The sequence below is a fragment of the Chanodichthys erythropterus genome, chromosome 12, assembly GCF_024489055.1.
Source record: "Chanodichthys erythropterus isolate Z2021 chromosome 12, ASM2448905v1, whole genome shotgun sequence".
In the NCBI taxonomy this organism is placed as follows: Eukaryota; Metazoa; Chordata; class Actinopteri; order Cypriniformes; family Xenocyprididae; genus Chanodichthys; species Chanodichthys erythropterus.
The window spans coordinates 13,095,907-13,117,373 of NC_090232.1; positions in this window are offsets into that span (position 1 = coordinate 13,095,907).

The window sequence follows — 21,467 nt, forward strand, 5'->3', positions numbered from 1 at the left end:
TAGTTAAGTCAATGTAGAAGTATGTGGGAATGTTTGAACTCTTTTGTTGTTGCACTTCCATTGAAGTCTTGCCAACTGCAGCATCTGCAAACAGCTCGCATTACAATACCACTTTGTTTCTTCTTTATCTTTTTTTAATGATGCTTGAAATCTATGCCATTTTTTTTTATGCATTCAGCTTATCTCTAATTTAGTCTGCTTTTCATTCCAGTCTTTCCCCATGTAGATACACTATCGGCTTTAAAGGTAAAGTGCATTAATAAAACAGCTGCTGGTTTATGTAATCTCCGTTGAGTAGTGTCAGATGCTGGGATTTCTTTGTGATGTCACAAGGGAGTTTAGGTTGTCAAACGGTGGTACAGCAACGAGGCAAAAGGCCAAACAGTAACTTTTTATTTCTAGTGTTTCTTTCTTGTCTCAGCGCATTGGTTAAACATACATGCACACTCTGCTCTTTCTGATACATAATAGCTTTTTAAAAGGCTAAAAAAAAATCTGTTTTCCTATATGTGCACCAAGTGGCTTGTTCATGTGTGTTGCTCTGAATGAATTAAGGCATCAGCATTTTATGAATGGGCTCTAATGGAAAGTGTGTCCCCCACTGGGACCTATCTGCCATCCAACTGAGAGAGCTGCTCCGATTTGACCAGAGATCTCCACACCAGCTGCCATGACCTAAAGAGGGGGTGAAGTCCCCAAATGTTATGTGGAAAATATGCTATTTAGTTCAAGGAGAAGCTTTCTTTTCCATTTTGCAGTTGAATGGCTTTAAATTGCCACAGTTTTCCCTATTCACAGAGTGAAAATAAATTGCGTGGCAAAAATGTCATAAGACAGCTGGGCCGCACTCTCCATATATTGTTTGGCGTTGTGCTTCAAATACAGGAAAATCATATATTTAAGCATCACTTGTAAAAAGTGCATCCAGATTCATTCTCTCAATCCTTAAAACGAAAGAAACCCTGTAACTCTGTCTGCATCCGTGTACCTCATACTGCATATTATTTATAAGAGAGAGAGAGAGTGAGAGCAAAGTGCAACAAGACAAAAAGTGAGTAGTTCCCATATGCAGACATGCCGTGGCTGCCTCTACTTGGCAACAAAAGAAGAAAGCAGAAAGCATGAGAAAAGGGAAAAGTATGCAGCAAAAAGAAGCGAGAAGGTACAGATGGAAGCGGAGAGGAAATGCAATAGTATTCACACTGTAATGTGAAAAACAGGAGGGGGTGTTTGATATTATCAGTTCTGAGGCACCGTAGATCATCTCCAAAATCGAATTATCCCCTAAAGGAAAACACGACAGACAGAATATAGAGGGGGCAGGATGTTGAACTGCAGGGCGGGAGAGAAAAGGAGGGAGACGCTAAATCAGACTCCATTTTCCACTTTTTCATTTTAGTAATCGCACACGCTCTCCCGGAACGGCTTCATCCCACATCTCACAACTCCATTACTGCGGCAACGGAGAGCTTTTGTGTGCCGGTAACAGAAAACGGCTGGGACAGATAGGGAGGGGCCTGGAAGCAAAGGTATTCAGGGGTTTTAGTAAGGACAGCAGTAGGGCAGTGGGAGAGAGAATAAAAGAATATAAGAAAACAAATAGAAAATGGTGAACGAAAAAGAGAGATAGATAGACAGACAGGAATTCCTTACATGCACCTAGCTCTCTAGCATAATAATATGCAAGTAACAGAAGAAGACGACAGAATACCTTAGATACAACAAGGCCAATCTATTCTTAGCAATCCTTGAGCTTCAGAAACTATGAGAAAATATGTTTAACAGGTGTGAAATCAATATAAACAATCTTGGATGTAAGAGTTTCTCCTTGTTAGAGCTTAGAACAAATATACTGAAATTCAAAGAACAACAAAGGTAAACTTCTCAAATCTGATGAGATTATGTCTACAGCCTTAAGTCTGGACAAAGATAAATGCTTTTACACTGTGAATGAATCTAAAATGAGTTAAAGTCTGTATGCTGGGCAACAATCTTGCAGTGGGCGCTTGGCTTTAGCCAAGCTGTTTATCAAGATATACAGAGGATTTCAGCACCACGGACAGTGAAATCGCTACTGACACAACTCAGGATTTCAGAACCTTGGACAGTGCAGTTACCCAAAAGGAGCTGTCGCTTTCAGTACCATGGACAGCACAGTCATTGCAGAATCCATCTGAGATTTCAGCACCACGGACAGTACAATCACCACTGAAGCAGGTCAGGATTTCAGAACCTTGGACAGCATCGTCATTGCAAAAGCTGCCAGAGATTGTAGCACCATGGACAGATATTTCAGCACTACTTACAGAATAGTTCAAACTAATTATGCTGGGTGGATATTTTATCTTCATACACGGTGCAGCAAATACTAAACTAAAAGTGTGTTTTAGTATTAGACAATGATGTATACCTGTTCATTTGTGTGTGAATGCAAGAAAAAAGGAATCAAAGATCAGAAGAAGTGATCAAATGCTCCTGAAAGTGGAGTATAAAAAGCCTGAAATGAGCTCTTGGAAGTAACGTACAAACCTTTAATTTCCATCTATTCACACTCTCTCACTCAATTCAAATTTAAAGTCAGTAATACTATTTGAAATGTATTCTTACAAAGAAATTCATTTTAGTCAGAGCCCCCCTTTCAAAACAGAGCATTTTGTATCTGTAGGCCTACAGAGCTGCTGATAGAGACTGAAACCTGCTGTGTGAGGTATGCAATTTTGGGGCTGCTCATTGTCACTCCATCTGTAGTGCAGTGGGGGTTAACTGCGGTCCACTGAATAGCCAATTTGTATGTTTCAAGTTGCACTTCACATTTTAAAAAAAGAAAAAATGAACAGAAAATGACAGTAACCTATGGTTTTCTTCTTTTATCTCTGTTGTGCTCTCTGTTTTCTTAGGGGGGTAATATTGTTATCCTGCTGGGTGAAGATCTCAACCAGCACTGACATCTTTTCCAATCTTTTCTTATCCATATAAGATTTGTCACTTTTGCTACTTCTAACTTCCTCACTTTACTTTTCCACTTTAGTTTATGTCCAATAACACCTATATCTGTTCCCATGCTACTGTTTATATTCTATGCTTACATTTTAACCTACATGTACACACTGTACAACATCTTAGACACATTAAATGTTTTAAATATATAAAAGTAAATAATATCCATACATACACTGGGTTTAAAAAAATAATAAAATAAAATAAAATAAAATAAAATAAAATAAAATAAAATAAAATAAAATAAAATAAAATAAAATAAAATAAAATAAAATAAAATAAAATAAAATAAAATAAAATAAAATAAAATAAAATAAAAATAATTGAGGTCCAGACAACATTGGACAAAATTATCTTCTTTAGAATAAAAAATGCCTGCAGGTTTGGTACAACACCAGAGTGAGTAAACAATGACAGAATTTTCATTTTGAAGTGAACCCTCCCTTTAAGTAAGAGCAAGTGATGCTTTAGATCAATAGGACTATATACCGTAAAAATAATAATAATGGCTTCACTCTCTGCTGTTGTAGAGAAGAGCACTCAAACATTATTTCAATAACATAACCACATAAACAGACTTATAAAGAAGCAAAACAGATTACAGTAAATCTGTTGTTATAAGAAGTGTAAATAATATATATGCTGTGAGAGGTATGAAACCAACATGGCAAATAGAAATGAAAATGAAAGCAATGTCAGTTCAATACAGCTGATACATTACTATTATGTAGAGCCAAAAATAACTTCTAACATTATTTTTTCAGAGTGCATTAAAAACCTTCCCTGCATTCAAAAGCAGGAGAACTATTTAGATTATGTTTACATATTTTGAGGAAATGTTCCGACTGATTGATGTTTTAGGCAACAATGCAGCGTTTAACTACTATTTCAAATGGCAACATCCGTATAGTAACAGCTCCCATGGCAACCAGGTTTCTTGCGTCCATCCCTTTTAAATTTCAAGGCTGTGTTACCAAGGCATTTTGTCCTTTTTTGTTTACGTATACTTATAAAATATTTCAGAGATTAGAAAATATTATGTTTTTGTACTGTTTATTGAGAGGAGAGAAATGAAAAGAAAGTTTTTAATTAACTGAAGGATTCATATCATACTTTTTTTTTTTTAAATAAACTTAAGGCACTGAGTGTTAATTCTGAAAATTACAGTATATTTTCATAGCAATTTTATGTCAAAAGATCAATGAATATTTGATTCCTATTTGATTGGTATGACCCTTTTAATTTTAATAATTTGGGGTCAGTATGATTTTTTTATTTATTAATTTTAATCAGCAAGGAGGTAACAAAATTGATCAAAAGTGACAGTAAAGACTTTTACATTGTTACAAATAAAAATTGTATTTTAAATTCTGAACTTTCTATTCATCAAAGAATACATGACAAATGTACCATGATTTCCACAAAAATGTTAATCAGCACTACTGTTTTCATCACTGATAATTATAAGTAATGTTTTATTAGAATGATTTCTGAAGGATCATGTGACACTGAAGACTGAAGTAATGATGCTGAAAATTCAGCTTTGCCATCACAGGAATAAATTATAAAATATATTAAAACAGAAAACAGTTATTTTAAATTGTATTCATATTTTACAATGTTGCTGCCTTCACTGTATTTTGGTGAGCATAACAGATTTTTTCAAAAACAAAACAAATATCTTACTAACCCCAAACTTTTGAACAGTTGTGCAGGCAAGACATCAGCTAGTTGTCACGCATCTTCAAAACTCTATATAAGCTATATCAGTCAAATATAAAGTGTATTCTCTTTTTATTTTCACAGAGTCATGCATTTTTTCTCATTCTGGACTGAGAAATTTGTGTTTATTTGTCAGCGAAAGCCCTGAAACTGTCAAAAGTCCACCGGATGACGTGTTTTGCATCATCCGATGGACTTTTGACAGCTCCAGGGTTTTTGTGAAAACGAAAGTAACTGACTGCCACTAAACGTTTACTCTTTGAATTCTTTGAACAATACAAGTCGACACCATTGCAGAGCCCCTAAAGCTAATCAAGGTCTTACTAGGCATGCTAGAAACATCCATGCAGGTGTGTTGAGGAAATATGGAGCTAAACTTTGCAGGACAGTGACTCTCCAGGAACGAGTTTGGACACCTCTGCCCTAAGAGAACATATGAGAAATATGAGAAGGGAGAAAAAATATTTCAATGCTTTTTCATTCTCTTGCTAAAGTTTTGCATTCCCTGAGAAAATTTGTTCGCTCACAAAACCTTTGTGTTACCTCACAAAAATGTTTGCGTTCCCCCGAGAAATTTTGAGTTAGCTCGCAAAGAACAAGGTTTGCAAGTGAACGCAAAGTTTCTCGGGGGAATGCAAAAGCATTGACATGTAATTTTTTCCCCCCATCTCATAGATTTTTTCCATTACCATGTCCCTTTGGGGCTCTGTACCATTATGACTAAATATTTGCTAAGAAGTATTTCCTACTAAAGCAAGGCAGTGTTTGACTCTGGTCAAGCGTATCCATAGCAGACTGGTGCGAGTGGCCTTGGACGGCAACATTCCTAGTACATTATGGATGTTGAAGTTTTCCTACCTAGGAAAGGAAAGGAAAGACAACAGCTATTTTAGGGCCCGAGCACCGACGGCGTGAAGACCCCATTGTAATTGCTTCTCCGAAATAAATCGCATTTTTGAGGGCCTTAACATGCTCGAAAACTCATGAAACTTTGCACACATCAGAAGTGGTGAAAATTTACGTCTGATATGGGTTTTAGAAGTAGGTGTGGCAAAATGGCTTGATAGCGCCACCTAAAAAAATTCAATCAAGTGCCCTTTGCGCTTACATGTACAAGTATGAAATTTGGTAGACACATAATTTTCTTTGTTTTCTTTAGTTTGGTAGCACCGATTTAAAAAAATGTTTGTCTTTCTACTGTATAGGTAGCCATTGAACGCCCATTTTGCCAGCTGTGAAGTACCCATTTAATTTCTAATCAACTTTTTTTTTTACATAGATGTTGGGTAAAGAAGTTAATATAGCATACAATCGGGCAAAACTCAACTACTGCATGACAAAAAATAGGGGGGGCTGTCCTTAGGACAAGAGTATTTTTCCATAAATTTAAAAACAGGGCTAGCTGTCGCACAAGTGACAATTACAATTTCTTCTGCACCAAACAACATTTTGAAATTTTTGCATTACATTTTTATAGTTTTGTGAATGTTTTTAAATGTCGTGAATGTTTTAATGTTTACATTTTGCAGATAAGTCTATAAACATTAAATAATTTGATGCAAAGTTCCCATTGTGACAACGTGGCAACATGTTTTCAATGGCATGTGTCCTTTTTGGTGGGAATGTTCAACAGCTCTTTTATTGTCTGTACAGAAATTGACTTTCAAAAATAAAGCTACTTTAAAAATATTCAATGAAATAAAAAAAAAAAAATAAAAAAAATGTGACAACTTGCCCTGGACTCCCCTGCATTTTGGGAACTGAGATGGTCATTTTTTTTTCTCTTGGTGGGTCCTTGCACTGCTACTGACTTAGTAGCAGAATAGGGAATATGGGTTGGTTCTGCTCCAGATGTGTCTGTGTCTATGTGTGTGTGTGTGTGTGTGTGTGTGTGTGTGTGAGAGAGAGAGAGAGAGAGAGAGAGAGAGATGAATGGGACGGTGCCAGGCTGCAGTCCCAGGGTGGCCTTGGATCAATCTGCTTATCTGCAGGCTGCCAGCAAAGCCAATGATTAATACAACCCCATCAGTGAGGACACTCTTATTTATTACTGCACGAGACACAGCAGAGCACAGAACATAAAGACACAGCACACAGAGACACAGACTAACTACACCGTGTAGATGCAGGGGACACAGAGTAGCTGTTGCCAAACACAGAGGCAATAAGACACCACCATAAAGCAAAGAAACGCAGCATGCTTACAGAGCACCCAGAGCTATAGAGAAACTGCAAAAGAACAGAGATTTTGCCTTAAAGTGAACATTTCTGTAATGTAATATATATCATTTCCAAGTGAAACATGATATTTAACTAAAAAACAAAAAACAAAAAAACAATAAGGATAAGACTTGATTTTATCCATCAGCAGCTGACTGGCTTGTGATTCAAAAAAAGTGTTTCATAAGCCAGACCTGAATGCAAGTTCGCAGTTGATTGAAAATCCACCAACACTCACTTTTAAAGAGTAAAATGAAAAACTAGAAAGTAAAGACTGAAGGTCAAGTTCACCCTGTTTTCAAAATAGATACGAAAACATTGAATGTTTGTTGAATAACCAAATAATCATACTCCTTCTGAAAATGCCAAGACATAAATACCCAAACTACAATGGCTGTAGCTCCAAACTCATCGCACTACAGGCAGAATTGTGGTCTCTTTTAAAAGAAAATTTTATAAAGAGTTTATAAAGTAAAAGTTAGAACAGTAGAAAGGCTTAAATGTATTGAAAAATTATTAGACATTTATTTTTTCTAAAAATGTCTACTGTTTTTACTTTGGGGTTGGTGAGATTTCTTATTTAAAATATCAAAAATACAATTGTGCAATATTATTACATTTCTTTAATAAATGTACAATTGTACAATAACTGTAAAATGGTTTTGCTTGATATTTTTGTGGAAACATTTACTTGGAATCTTTTGGAAATCTTTTGTAACATTATAAATAACTTCACTTCACTTTAAATCAATTTAATGTGTTCTTGCTGAATAAAAGCATTAATTTCTTGAAAAAAAAAAAAAAAAATCATACTCCAAACTTTTGAACGGTTGTGTAGATAAAGATCAAATTAAATGATCACATAGCATTTCTTGAAACTATATACCACTGCAATGATATAAATTACTGAAGATAGGTGACATCAGCTGAAGAAAACAAACATCCTTTTATCTTTATCTTATCTATTAACATGCACTGATAAAACAGAAATATGTATTAGCAAATTCATTACAGAGTAGATGACAGAGCTAACAGCGACGGGAATATAGAATACAGAAAAACATTATGGTTGAGTGCAAAGTCACACAACCCGATCTGCAGTGCACCTTCATTCATAATTACATAGACAAACAATTTCATACGGAAAAAGAAACAATTACAGCCAATCAAAGCACAGCTATGAGCTGAACTTACAGCCAATCAAAGCACAGCTATGAGCTGAACGACGTCAGCATGAACTCTAAACACAGCTAAAGGAGCACTTGGAACAGTCTAAACAAGTACAGCTGTGTGTCGGCAACAAGGCCAAAGAAGACAGCAAGTCACAGCATAATATCTTCAGGGTCAAAGGTTGCAGACAGCGAGGTTTAAATAATGAATAAAGAGACAGAAATGTAAACGTCAGCCGTCTTGTGTCTCCGCTGGCTATGCGTGTTTGTGTAGGAGAGTGTGATATTTGCAATGTAGGCAAGTTGGAGATGTAGAATGCTCATACGGTGAATGTAAAATGTTATACTGAAGGCACACTGCCCAGGGCTTTTGCCAACACTCACAGTGGTCACTTAATGCAAATACTAAGCTATGGTACATTAACTCTAATGCCATTACACCATTGTAAATTAACAGGCTCCACTTTCCACGTCTGATAAAATTCAATCAAATGGTCTTGCTTATGAAATAGGATGTTTCACCTATCATCCGAGTGGCAGAAGTGTAAAGAGTAAATATTTTACTCATACTGAATGTAGGCTCAAAGATGCACTAGTCCTCGACACCTAAGAGACATGCTGGTTAAAATAAGAAAACATTTATTTGTAGATGAGAAATCATGGTAATTTTCTAAAATCAAAATAAAACAGAACACCTCAATATTGCACTAAATCAAGGTCGACACAACAGTCTCTTAAACGTCTACAGATTCTCAAGTCTCTAGTGCACAAAAAGGCCATAAGTAAACCAATATCCTTCAAAAAGGTCAAAATAGTGGATAAATAAAATAATGTTAAGCAAAATTAAATAGTCAAAGTCTGTTTGCATTGGATGTGCTGGTTTCGGCCTCACCACCGGCTGCAGTCATTACCTCATCTCCTAAATCAAACACCTGCGATTCAGACACTTCCTGCTAATGCACTTGCATTCACATAAAGTAGCCTTGCTGACAAATTTGGGTGAGTAAAGGCAAAACGCACAAGCTATAGTGCATTCAATGCCCTTAGATGGCTATATCGCTTCTTTATAGCAGAAACAAACTGCTGCAGAAAAAGTTAGGTGCCATGCAAAATGTAATGTGTAATTATGCATCACAAATGTAGTGGAGTAAAAAGTACATTTACTGTACACTCTAAAAAATGCTGGGTTAAAAACAACCCAAGTTGGGTTGAAAATGGACAAACCCAGCAATTGGGTTGTTTTAACCCAGCGGTTGGGTTAAATGTTTGCCCAACCTGCTGGGAAATTAAAAACCAGATGCAATTAGAGACAACAATAATGGACAAAAGGTGAATGTTTATTAATAAGCTTTAATATTTTATTAATATAAATTTAATAGTTTAATAGTTTATTAATATAAATGTATTAATAAGCAATTTAATAAATGTTTATTGTTTAATAATTATTCATTGAAAATTAATAAATGTTCATTTCCAACATACTCTGGGTTAATTTTAATTAAGCAATACAGTAATTTTTAAACAATAGTTGAGTTAAATAAAACTACCCAGCAGGTTGGGCAAACATTTAGCCCTACTGCTGGGTTAAAACAACCCAATTGCTGGGTTTGTCCATTTTCAAGATACTTAAGTACAGTAACTAATTGCATTTACTCAAATACTTTCTAGTAAGGCAATTTGCACTCACCTATAGGCAGCAAAAAGGTGTCTTAGAGGACATCCAACTTGCCCTGTGAAATGTGTTTAATCTTTGCCCAAATTCTGTTTGCTTTTCTCCCAAATACCATTTTATCCATTGGAATTTGTCTGGATTGTATTTTAAAGGATTAGTTCACTTCAGAATAAAAGTTTCCTGATAATTTACTCACCCCTGTCATCCAAGACGTTTATGTCTTTCTTTCTTCAGTCGAAAAGAAATTAAGGTTTTTGAGAAAACATTCCAGGATTGTTCTCCATATAGTGGACTTCAACAGTTACCAACGGGTTGAAGGAACAAATTGCAGTTTCAGTACAGCTTCAAAGGCCTCTACACAAACCCAGCCAAGGGATAATGGTCTTATCTAGCAAAATTAAAATAAAAAATAAAAATTATATACATTTTAACCACAAATGCTCATCTTGCACTAGCTCTGTGATGTGCTACATTACGTAATCAAAACACAGTGAATTAATCAAAGAAACAAGACACATCTGACATGACTAATGAAACAATATGTAACCTAGGAGACTGACTAGAAGCGGGGAAATGGAACTAATGAAACAGAAAACAGAGCAAAAATCAACTCATAGTAAAACTCAAACACAGATAAAACAAGACATAACCCTGACACAAAAAGCATGTCAAATCAATTGAATTCATAACACCCTATTTTTGATTTATTCATCCAAAATTTGCCAAATTTTGTGACATTTTGCATTATACTGTAAATTCCATTTTTATGACAGAATTCCACGATTCCGACCACATTTTCAAGGCCTTAGTAACTTAGTAACAAAAAGTTACATTGTATTTAGGGCTGTCAAACGATTAATCGCGTACAAAATAAAAGTTTGAGTTTGCCTAATATATGTGGGTGTAATGTGTGTAATTACTATGTATATATAAATACACACAAATTAATGTATATATTTAAGAGAAATATGTTATTTATGTACAAAATAATTTTATTTATATATAATATAAATTATATAAAAATATAATTAAATAAATACATATACTTGTAAATATTTCTCAAATATATACATGAATGTGTTTGTATTTATATATACATAATAATTACACACATTACACCCACATATAATAGGCAAACTCAAACTTTTATTTTGTATGCGATTAATCGTTTGACAGCCCTAATTGTATGATCATGATTTTGATTGTTGTATAATATAGTGAAGCTCACTGGCGTATCACCCATTTATCACAGTATGAATATAATCAAACAGTACTAGTGACATTTTCAAAATCCACCAGTCTGTGGGATAGCTGACCGACTAGTCAACTAATCAATCTGAAGGAATTCCTGAGCGAATAGGCTGGTTTTGGGTTGAACTTATCCAATCGAATAAGTTTCTCACAGGCAAAAAAAGTCATATTTTACACAAGTTTGAACTGAATAATGTAAATAAATAACATCTCCTGGGTTGCATGTGATATACAGCATGACAAAGCTAGCCCAAGTCATGAACAAAAGACTCATATGAACCAATTCTTTGTAGTCAATCAAAAACATACAGCACAACTACTGAAATCCAGCAGAATCATTTCATGAACTTTTGACTCACTCATTCCAATAAAAAAACATTTACTTACAAAATCTTTTAAATAAATAGCAACTGCATGGTTTGACCCCGTTGATGATTAATTTTTAAGATGAATATTTAGAAGGTTTGCTGTATTATTGCTGTGAATGTCTTTCATATGAGAAAAAGAATAGACGTTATAATTGAAATATTGCCAAAATAATCAGAATCAAATCAAACTAAATGTAAATTGCAATCAAATCAATAGCTTGTGAACCTTGAATCTAAAAATGTGTATTGATAAAAGCTCTATCGCTCATTGACCAAGATGCTCAAAACCCAGTGCGAGTCGCAACACAACAGTTTTTGTCAGCACACTAATTAAAATGTCACCACTACAAAAATAAAAAAATAAGTAAATGTTGAATAGCATAACTCTCTGTTAATAAAAACAAGAGTGAGAAGAACGTGGGAAGAGTGAGAACGAAAAAGAGAGAGTGAGAAAGAGCGCAAGCAAGTAAGTTTGATATTACTAAATATTTATTTGAACCCAACACTGTGCCACCATGGTCATGTCTCACTCCAAAATATGTATTCATACTGCACAAAATAAAGAAACAAACTCACATATGCACATAAAACAAAGTAAATGTCAAGTGAATGACTTAAACCTTCTGTTTGCTCTGTCATTTTGTCTTTCTCTCTCTATTTTTCTCCTACAGGCGTCCTCCTGTCTTTCAACACTTTGATCTGTGTGCCAGTAACACAGGCAGAACTTCAAATAGCTTCAGTTCTGTCAGGTGGGCCCTCTCTCTCTTTCTCTCTCTCTCTCTCTCTCTCTCTCTCTCTCACCTCCTCTCCAGCTGACACTTTCCAGTTGCGTGTGAATTTTGACAGCTGAACATGTCCTAAGCCCTCTATCAGACAAGTAAAGTGAAGGTTACGCAATACAAAGCTTCAAGGAGGTTAAACTCCTCCAAAATGTTCTGTTTGCCAGGCTGCACACTACAGGCAAAGCTGCTGACCCTTTGGCTTTCTTCAAATGGAAGGTTTTTTTTTTTTTTTTTTCTTTATTAAGACCTGTCTGCCTTCAGATTCACAAAAATGTCTATATATCATACTGTCATGTTCAGGGATGTTGCGAGAGCCCCATCAGTTTTTTGGTTTAAAGTGGCCTAGAAAACCTAGCGATGCCACTAGTCGTGTTTTCCGGCACCCTACGAACTAGAACGCTATAGGCATTATGCAGCAGAGAAACACGTGCTCAGCCATCTTTAGAATTTTGTGTTTGAACTTCTGTTTTTGCGGTAGCTCTGTACATTTCGATGGCATCGCTGTCGAAGAGTAATTAGCTGGTGAAGTGTATTTACTTATTGTGGAGTTAACGAACATTGTCATGAGCATTGTAATGTTTGAAGCGGATGTCATAATATCAGTAGGCCGGATAGATTTTAAAACGAGCGGTTCATTCATAAATCCGTAAGATCTTACCTTCATGCTGTGAAAATACAAACCGGAAGACAGAACACAATGAGTGCAGTGCTCAAAAGGGGTGGGGCTATATAAATCAAAATTGAAAATGAAATCAAATTTGATAGAATTTTTTATAGAATGTTGCAGTGTTTATTATAAACTGTAGCGGTTGTACAGTTATTAATCAATTTATGGGTGGAATATGAATATAATAATTCATAAAGCTTTATGGATAATTATTATGCACATACCGACCCAAGGGGGAATTAACCATTTATGGTGAATTAATTACAACGAATTATAATCAATCACATATATGATTAGTTCTGGTTTAATAATTATGTAGAGAAACTATCAGTTTGTCCAGCAAACCGGTAAGTTCTCCACAGACTATTACAACGGAAATGTTATCCTCAGGCTACGAGGATAAATTCCTATGATAGCATCCAAACGTAAAGCAAGGATAGGATCGAAACGTTAAAGTGATCTGGGTTTTGTTGAATGAGTAAGAGAACAAAAAGCATGGATATAATGTATTTAATATATGAAAACTACTAATACAGAGGTTATACGTCTACATACAAAATATACAAATATATACAAAAGCGAACGTAGAGACAGGAAAGGAAGGATGGTCAAAGAATGGCAAATTACGACAGTTAACCCTTTGAGAGCCAACACAGAAATCAGTTTAAACAAATTTCAGAGAAATTATAATACTTGCATATGGTTCAAGTCGGTGTGCAACAGAGTTTCAATGCGCCTGGCTTGGTTGGTCCTTTCCGAGAGGGTTTCTCTGGCGGGGTTTTCAAACGAGGTTTAACTGAAGCGTGAGATGATCGCGATTAATTGTTTGACAGTCCTAATTGTATTATCATGATTTTGATTGTTTGTTTGTATGTTAACTCGCTACTAATACCAATAGTTTTGGGGATAATATAATATAGTGAAGCTCACTGGCGTATCACCCATTTATCACAGTATGAATATAATCAAACAGTACTAGTGACATTTTCAAAATCCACCAGTCTGTGGGATAGCTGACCGACTAGTCAACTAATCAATCTGAAGGAATTCCTGAGCGAATAGGCTGGTTTTGGGTTGAACTTATCCAATCGAACAAGTTTCTCAAAGGCAAAAAAAGTCATATTTTACACAAGTTTGAACTGAATAATGTAAATAAATAACATCTCCTGGGCTGCATGTGATATACAGCATGACAAAGCTAGCCCAAGTCATGAACAAAAGACTCATATGAACCAATTCTTTGTAGTCAATCAAAAACATACAGCACAACTACTGAAATCCAGCAGAATCATTTCACGAACTTTTGACTCACTCATTCCAATAAAACATTCACTTACAATATCTTTTAAATAAATAGCAACTGCATGATTTGACCCCGTTGATGATTATTTTTTAAAATGAATATTTAGAAGGTTTGCTGTATTATTGCTGTGAATGTCTTTCATATGAGAAAAAGAATAGACGTTATAATTGAAATATTGCCAAAATAATCAGAATCAAATCAAACTAAATGTAAATTGCAATCAAATCAATAGCTTGTGAACCTTGAATCTAAAAATGTGTATTGATAAAAGCTCTATCGCTCATTGACCAAGATGCTCAAAACCCAGTGCGAGTCGCAACACAATGGCGAAATACATCCATCTGTATGGCTCTAACAGAAGTGGTTTAAACTAAATGAATGAATTTAACACTTCTTCACTGTGTGTTGTACGGCATTCTGTCAGCACACTAATTAAAATGTCACCACTACAAAAATCAAAAAATCAAAAAATAAGTAAAGAAAAAAAAAAACATGTTGAATACAGCATAACTCTCTGTTAATAAAACAGAGGTTTAACTGACGCGTAAGATGACAGAGAAGAAAGAAGAGAGAGAAAGTCCAAGGAAATGGTCGTCCCAGAAGGAGAGCGCGTGATGACAGCGCTGACGCCTGAGGCAGTTCAGGGGCAGTCGAGAGACAATCGGGAGGCAAAGGAAAAATTGTGTGACGTTGTTTTTATGGAAAACCAAGCTTACCAAGCTTGTTTGGTGTCCTAGCTGAATTTGCATACTTAATGACTATCAGATCGGATTTCGAGATGGAGTACTTTCTTCACAGTACCATTAAACACATAGAAAAATGCATTTGTCAGCTATGTGACATATCTCAGTGAATGAGCAGTAGCCAGAGCTTTAAAACGAGATCAAACTCGATAGATCAGAAAGGCATATAAAAGAAGTTATGGTTTACAGACAAAATTCCATCATTACAACTAAAACTAACTCAACTACAGTTATTTAAACTTAGTCTAAACATTAGGAAACATGCATATGCTTGAGATACATGACGGGTGCATTTTGGCATAGTTATATTTTACATATACAGTCAATAATGTATGTTTGTGTGTTTTTGTGTGTGTCTGTGTGTGTGGTGTGAGTTGGAATTTGTCTGGCCAGTCTCTGGGCCCACACCAGGGGGTCGATCCTTTGAAGTCTCCAGAGCTGGAGAGAGGGCATCTCTGTTTAATTTCGGTCAGGCCACAAAGTTGTCAAATCTGCTCGTCTTTTGCAGACCGGCCAGAGCCGAGGCGAGATTTTACGACACAGTCCAGCATGCTAAAAGCATTCTGAACATTCCAAATTTTATTGATTATCCTGATACGTGTGCATATGCTACAAAACGATTTATCTGTGCACATTATTTAAAAAAAAAATGAATAAATCATATGCCCTCGTAATTATTAATCAAATACATTAAACTCCCATCCCCCTCCAAATTACATTTGTTCTCTTCATGACATAAGTATCGGTGGAGGGGGGACTACATATCCTCCACAACTGCATGTACTGCCTCCATTAACCCAGCTTCCTACAATCCAGTCTATTCCTGAAGACAAAATCAAGTCCCGCTCTACATTTTTTCATATTACAGAAGCCGTTTCACTTGGATATATCCTTCACAATAGGGAAGAAAAGACTATCGCAATTTCCGTTTCATGCTGACTTTAAGCTATACAAACAGTAAAAAAAAAAAGAAAAGAAAGAAAACAAGCTCTTTTCCAAACCTAGTGAGTTATCTACCTAGATTTGAAATGCTGGGTACACACCACAAGATAACTGGGATGATTTTCCGCCGATTTCTCCCCTACCGTCAATCCTATAGGTAATGTCCCGATTATCTTGATGGTTCTACAGATTATTTTATCAGATTTTCCTGTGATGTGAAGTGTGTTAAGTGTGACTGAATGGAACGTCGGAGCCGCCCCGACCGTGAATCGTAAATATTCAACATCTTGAATATTTATAATTCACGATCGAGGCAGCTACAACTTTCTTCGCAATTCCTTCCTGTCTATCGTCCGCCATGTTTATTCTGAAGTCTCTAGAGATTTTGTGAGATTTCCATGATTCACAGTCAGGACCCTGGTTGAAAATCTGTTTGTGTGTGGTGTACTGTCTTTGTAACATCACAGCACATCACACACTATAGGAGCAAAACGGTTAAATCTAGAATTTTTTGTCCACATGTTTGTGGTCTCTCACATTTTGAAAATCGTATAAGATTTTAAAAATCTTTTAGTGTGTACCCAGCATTATGCTGTTACATCCACCAGCTGGAGTACCCATGATATCCACCAGAGGGCAATCCTCTCGACTCCCGTGTTTTTCCATCATCAACTTCAATTCCTTCAAACCCATTGCCTGGACTCATTATGTTTAATTACTTCCACCTGTGTCTCATGATCTTGTTATCGCCTGCCTATTAAGCCCTGTGTTTTCACTAGTTCTTTGCAGAGTCTTGTTTGTGTTACACTGCACTTCTGAGAGCTTTATCTGGTTTCCTGTGTTACGGTTCTGATCTTCTGCCTGCTTTCCTGGATTTCCCTGTTTGCCTGTGCTTTGGACTCTGTTGATATTTGGATTATTTGCCCTGTGGTTTCGACCTTTTGCCGGTTTTGTAGATTACGATTGTGGATTCCCCTAAATAAAGCTGCATTTGGATCTTCTAACCGTGTGTCAGAGGAACAAATGCATCATAAGCACAATCTCTAAACTCTGCCTTCAAAGGTGTCTCATTTCAGCCAAATTTATCCTTTGTGAATCATTCAAGTTGCCAGATATGATAAAATTATTGTGGAATACAAATACATGTGTAAATATAAAAGTTATATCAATTAAAAATGACTGTTTTACCTGTTGTTTGTGTGCACTATTTATTTGTATGACATTGTTAGGTCAGCAACACATCGAATTCTACTGGATTCAGTCTCCCATGTGCTTCAAACTAGGAGCACTTAATTAAAATGAAGGAATCGTTTATCAGTTTATTAATTAAAAAATACAAAAGCAAAGAAATCGTTGTGCAATAAAGACAAGCAGTTGTAATAGTAAAAGACATTAAAACATCATAAACAAATTAAGCATGCATATTTATTTGTATTTATTAGTTTTTTATTATATTTACTGCTACTTTTCATTATGAGAAATTATTTTTCCTTAAAATGCTTACAGTCACCATTTCGCTTTGCTGTTGATTTCTAGTCTGCCACAGTATCCAACTGTATCAGGAGGTGTATTCTGTACTCCCAAAGGTAGTCCCGAATCATGTTACTGCTTATTTGCATAATGTTGAGCTCTGCTCTTGCCAGAAATCTCAGACTTTCGTTAAAACGAATTATGTTCAATTACTTTGTCGCTACAAATGACCATTTAGTAGCAAGGCTAGATCTGTGGAACATGGGGCTTTGGGGTGCAAAAGTTACACGGTCATGCCAGCAACTGAAAAAAATAACAAATAAAAACAGTGGTTTAACTAGAAGAAGAAAAAAAAATCACTTAAAATAAAATAAAAATCATCAAAAAGAAATAATTGTCATTAAGAATCGTTAAGCACTCATTATGCGGTAAAATAATCTGACCTGTGTGCCTGTGTGGGAGAAGATGTCCCACATGCAGATGCCAATATATTGTGTAATGGCATTAAAACTATTTAGTCACATTGATAAACAATGAAAATGCAATGACTGGCAGAAAATGTCAGAAAACTTGATTCTCTTATAAACGTAACCTTGTGTAAATTACGTGTATATTCACGTCAATTTACCAAATTTAATTGCTGGCTTATTTGTGACCCAAGCATAATTTAAAGTTTGAAAGGTCTAAAAAGTGTGTAGCTGACATATTTTACTATAAATAACTATAAGTGCAAAACTGATTTCGCATGAAGCTTTTTAGACTAGTCAAGTAGACTAGTTAAAGGTGCTAAAGAGGATGTTTTGTTTTATACATTTTTGCAATATTACCTGAAACTGTCTTTACTAACTGATAAAAGACTATTTATTAGGTGCACTGAAAGGAATAATATTAATATACATCATCTGTGCACGAGGTAGGGCCTTATCGCGATCATCGCGTAAATGATTGGCCCTCTGGCTTGTCAATCACTGCCATGACGTTCCTTGTGAGAGACGTGCGCGGCTGCGCGCTCCAGTAACTTTCCACACTCCACAGGCGCCGCATGTAATGTTTTTGTCCGGAGACAGGAGTATCAACTGCAGATTATGAGTAACCTGCGGTGAGTCCGACATAATGAAACCACTAACACGACACAGCGAATGCCGGTGGTAAACACTCGTGTTCCAATACGAGTGTTTACGAGTTTTGGGAGGCGTTCCTTTGAAGGAAGGGCGTTGTTCTTGAGCATGCGCTCATTTCAAAAACTCAGTAACAGTCTTTGGTTTCTCAGTCGACGAAAAGATCCTCTTTAACACCTTTAAGCTTACTTCCTGGTGGCCCCTCTGAAAAATGATGTCAGTGTCAAAGCTATCAAATTTAGTCTATCACATTAGCTATCATATATAATAAATATTAAGGCATAGAAGCCATTAGGCTATCTCACCTTGGGCAGCATAAACACTAATCTACATATTATCACATGCCAAGATTGCCCATTATTTGTGGCAGCATAGCAGCATACTTACCAGCCATAAGTATGCAGTACATGTAACAGCTAATCAACTGTGCGCATTATAAGAATCTATCAGGAATGAATTTAACAAGATCGCCCCTCGCTTTCTCCCTCCGCTCTGACAGGACTCAATTCCATTTCATATGCTTTCATTTATATGTCATTTTGTTGCTCATGTTTCAGAAACCCTCATCTGCTTTTCGGAGCATGAATGAAATACAGCGACCACTCGAAACTTTGAAACAAGAGCCGCGAGGCGATTCAAGCAATTTGGGTACTGAAGAATCTTTATGGAGATGCAGAAAGAGAGAGGATAAAATGATGAAACTAGAGAGAAAGAGAATGGAAAGAAAGAGGTTTACAGTGACGAGATGAGAGACGGAGCAAAAGCTCAGAAATAGAGGTAAATGTTAGAAAAAGACTAAATATAAATAGAGCGAGTAAGACAGAATGAGAGAATAATAATTGAAAGGATAGAAGAGGTGGAGAGGTTAAATGAGAGCGTGATAGACAGATAAAATTAAGTGGGGGGTATGGAAAGAGACAGTGACGGAGAGAGAGGGAGAGAATGGGTAAATCAGTATGCATGGGCATTCTTCACATGAAGCACAGCGACTGACAGGGGACCAGCACAAAGTCTGATTGCTAAAGAACCCTGCTGACGCGTCTCACACATAGACACAAACAAGCATGCAAAAACACACATTCACGCATACCTTTCCCCAGGCATCTCCTAGGGCGATCCGTAACAAACTCTTTGCTTCCAAGTCAGGAAACAAACACACACACACACACACACACACACACACAGAGAGAGAGAGTAGGTACAGCGGTGTTGTGTCACCCTGAAACATGTGGAGAAAAAGAAAACTTATTCTCACACTCACTGCGACGGCATCTCTGATACATCAGACAATAATGGGGCTCAGAGGGCAAAGAGGACTTAGGAAAACCAAAGACAGGCAGTGTTCAATGAAGATATCCTACAAGGACACATGCTGTGAACTATTGCACGCTCGTTTGTCATGGTATGTGGTTGTGTGTGCCTAGTAACCTAGAATGCCCAAGTCGGCAAAATTCTCAATAGGCCTTCCATTCATGAGTTGAATTGGTTACAGAATGTTGAACTGGAATGACAGGAAAGAAAATGAACAGTCCCACTTTATATTAGGTGGCCTTAACTACTATGTACTCACTTGTACAATGTACTTATTGGGTTCATATTGAATTGCAAAACACTTTTGCTGCTATTGAGGTGGGATACGGGTAAGGTTAGGGAAAGGTTTGGTGGTATGGCTAGGTTTAAGGGTAGGGGTAAGGTGTAAGGGATGGGTCAACAGTGTAATTATAAATGCAATTAAAGAAATTAATTACAGATGTAATTACATGCAGGTGTTTTTTAAAATATAAGTACAATGTAAAAACATGTATGTACACAATAAGTGCACTATATCAAATGATTCATTTAAATGTAAGTACATAGTAGTTAAGGCCACTTAATATAAAGTGGGACCAAATTAACTTCTGAAAATAATATGATATAACATTAGCACTCCTGTCCCGATGCTTGGAGAAATAAGGTGCAGAGGTATTGTGTACGCTGTGTAAATAGGATGCTAATTGTAGTTCTAGGCTAAATGTGAACATGCATTTACTCATCTCACTTGCACGAAAATGTTCAGTATTCCTTAAAATGAATAAAAAAAGTGAAATACAATCTGTGAAAGGGCCTTAACATTTTTTTTGTTGTTATTAAAATACAAACAAGCAAGCCCAGCCTAGGTAAGAAAAAGTGACACAAAAGTAATGTAACATATTATTTTTAATAAAAAGTAACTAAGTAACACAATTAGTAAATCAATATTGTAATGCATTACTTTTAAAAGTAACTTTCCCCAGCACTGATGATGTAGGACATATGATGTAGGCATAGCCTAAGCTTAGGTGAGAATTAAAAAAATGTGGAAATGCAGAGTATAGAGCAACACAAAACGCCGGTCACAAATTATACAACTAAAACAAGAAGTTTTAAAGAAAAATGTCAGAGGATTTCGATATAAGAGGAGCTTCGACCTACATCAGAGGTCACCCTTCCGCCAGATCTCGACTCTCTCATGAACGAGTGTACGGCCATTACCGGAATCCAGTGATTATAGTTTATAAAGTTTTAAATGGATATTTTTCTTACAAAAACCTATCAATTCACGCTTCACCCACTGGAGTTGTGTGGATTTCTTTTATGATGGATGGATGCGCTTTTTTGAGCTTCAAAAACTCTATTCAATATCATTACAAAGCTTGGAAGAACCAGGATTTTATTTAATATATCTCAGATTGTGTTCGGCTGAAAGATAAAAAGTCAAATTCACCTAGGATGGCTTGAGGGTGAGTAAATTATGGGATAATTATGGGATTTTCATTTTTGGGAGAACTGTTCCTTTAACTAATTATGCATATTTACTGCCTGATATTTTTAAAGAAATTAATACTTTCATTTAGCGAGGACGCATTACATTGATCAAAAGTGTTAATAAAGAATTTACATTTATAAAGTTTATATCAGCTTCCACAAAAATATCAAGCATCACAACTGTTTTCAACAGAATTTGTTTCTTGAGCAGCAAATCAGCGTATTAGAATGATTTCTGAAAGATCATGTGACACTGACT